We start from the raw sequence: 2,704 nt of genomic DNA, 5'->3' as shown, positions 1-2,704 counted from the left end.
TGTGGGGGGTATCAGGCTATTTTATCTCCCTGACACTCCAGCAAACATACTTCCCTCATTCCTCCCCCTGCTCCCACCAATACTTACTTCCTTGGCTCCGAACAGTAGTGAACACTAATTAAACTGGCACCTGGAGCACCTTGCAGGATGGGGCTTTGGGGGTAGAGGGGGCGAGGGGCTAAAAGTAGTTTGGTACAAGGAAGGTGGGTAGGAAAAGAGCAGCACTGGTATTGTGGCAGGTGATTGTGCTCTCCCAGCCCTGAGGCTGTGCAGGTAGACACACAGACGTTTGATCTACTGGTGTAACCTATATCGATTATGTTTAAGTGTACATTGTTCCAGGTCTACCTTAGACTGGGTTCCACCATTTTTAGACCAGTCTGCACATGAAACTTCTGTTCTGCAGACTGGGTGGTCATTTTGAATGCAATCTAAACTCCCCCTAGTCCCACCCTCTCCCTTCCTCCCCACGGTGTCTGCACTTCCAACCTTATTTTATTAGTCATAGTGATGTAAGGTTGGAAGGGGCCTTATGAGGTCTTATCTAGCCCCCCTTGCTCATGCAGGATCATCCCTGACTAAACCATCCCAGCTTGAAGGAGGGTGTCCCACCTCTCAGGCAGGTGTCTCAGTCACTGAGCTGCAGATTGTTCTGGAGTTGATTTTTCCCTCCTCTTAAAAAACAAAAATAAATAACAAAACTTCAGCTTCATATAAAAGTGAAATGGGAAAAAAATTTAAATCTGACATTTTTATAAAACAGGAAAACTCTTTCCTGCTGTGCTCTAATGCCAAGTTTCAGGTGTCTTTTGCAATATGGGATGATGGCAGAAAAGAGTCCGTTTCTCAAAATTCCTGTTGTGTGCTTGGTTGAAATTGGTGTACAAACCTTTGTTGCATATAATACCAACCTAATTTTTAGCCTGAAGAGTTGTTGCATCTCACTCTTGGACAATACATGAGGAGTTTTTAAAGCAGGAGCTTTAGCTAAGGAGCCAGGTGCTGTAGCTTAGGGCTGTAACAGCTTTCGTTTTCTATGGTTGGGGCATAGATTACCTGAGATGTACATATGCGTACAAATCTTTGACAGCAAATGGCCAGAGGAGCTTACAACTTATGGACACATGAGAAAAAAAAAAGGAAGCTGTGGATCTATATACCACATATCTCTGTGTGTCACACTTCATGCATTTTTAAGTTTTTTTTTTATTAAGACCTGGTAATAACAGGTTGTTAACAATATTATAGCATCATTTGGTAGTTATGTGTCTGTCTGTATTACCATTAAAAACCGCTTTTTTGAAAACTTTAATGACCACCCATTAAAATGTACTTAGAGCTGAAACCTGGGATAGGGAGTCTCAGCCAAGAGCAAATTTATTTCTGGAAGCTGGCTTAAAAAGTGATTCTTGAATTTGCCTTTTGATTTAAAAAAAAATTGTGCATATGTGTTTCTATGTCTCTGTATGTATATGCACATATACATACACACAAACTATTTCAGAGTCCTTTGGTTTTGAATATGGTTTATCACAAAAAAAATCTTATTTTTAAACATACAATTTCCAGTAGATAGAGACAGACAGATTTATACTCACTGATGACAGTCCCCTGATAGGACGAGGATCATCTCAGTTCTGGAGCTGGGTAATCCTGCATTCAGAAGCCAAGTCAAAACAGTCTGGGAAAAAGAAACCTGATTTGGACAGAGACATAACTAGGAATTGAAAAATTTTGGTGCCGTGGTGGAGGCAGGGAGAGAGGACAGGAGCAGGCTGCTGGGCACTTACCTGCTCTCAGCAAGTGCCCTGTGCCTGTGTGGTGGTGGCTGCTGCCCCCAGGTGCAGTGCAGGTGGTGATGGGGGCTCTCTTGGGGCTGCCAGCATGCTGCCTCCTTTAAGTCAGCATCAGGGGCTTGTGCCCTGCTCATCTACCCCTCGTAACGCTTGTGGAGTTGGGTCAGAGCTTAAGTATAAAATAGACAAGGGAATTCTTTTATTTTGGGTGAACCCAAACTATTTTGTTCAAACTAAACACAATATTTTGTTTTATTTTGGTGGGGTTATTTAAGCCTTTTTAATAATTTTTTTGACATGCTTCTTAATTTTGAAACAAAAATGCCATTTTGAAATAGAAAGTTTTGGCTTTTAGAAGTCAACAAAGCTTTTAGTTCAAATGAAATGTTCTTATATTTCCCCCCCCTCTCTTTGGCTGATGCTTATAGGTGAAGTCCCCCCATTGCCTATAGTGTTGGCCCTTCTGAAACTCTGTATTTTGGTTAATTTACTGTTTCCTGAAAAATAGTCACACAGCTCTACTTTGCTCCAGTGTCTTGTGATATCAAGGCCCCTGGGGCTGAAATGACATGATTGCCTCCACGCTGTGAGGTTCCTTTCAGTCGTGGGGCAGTGCCTTTGTGATACGGATTTTTATTATATGCGTAATACCAATTTGTATCAAGCACAGGTGCCCCTCCTTTGGGTGCATTACACATGAGCTCTCGGTGCAGGGTCTGTCCAGTGCCCCTCCTTTGGGTGGCTCCAGAGCTGCTGCCATTTCCGCTCTTTTCCTCCTTTCTCTTATTGCTGAGTTCAGTGGGGAGGAGAAAAGAGGGGAGGAAGGGAGAAAAGCAGCAGCGTTCATCTCCTGGGTCCCAGAGCTGAACGAAAGAGGGGTTCCTGCCAGACCCCTCCTGATCTCCGCT

At 43.3% G+C, this 2,704-nt stretch overlaps 1 protein-coding gene across 1 annotated transcript in view; it reads left to right on the top strand.

Moving 5' to 3' along the window:
* THSD7B (thrombospondin type 1 domain containing 7B) overlaps positions 1-2,704 on the top strand; it is a 754,813-nt gene that overhangs the window by 27,462 nt on the left and 724,647 nt on the right. The window lies entirely within an intron of this gene.

This window comes from Gavialis gangeticus, unplaced genomic scaffold, assembly GCF_001723915.1.
Source record: "Gavialis gangeticus isolate Ggan-Ray unplaced genomic scaffold, GavGan_comp1, whole genome shotgun sequence".
Classification (NCBI taxonomy): Eukaryota; Metazoa; Chordata; order Crocodylia; family Gavialidae; genus Gavialis; species Gavialis gangeticus.
Note: the sequence above shows the minus strand (reverse complement) of the source record. Positions and strands in the feature narration are given on the sequence as shown.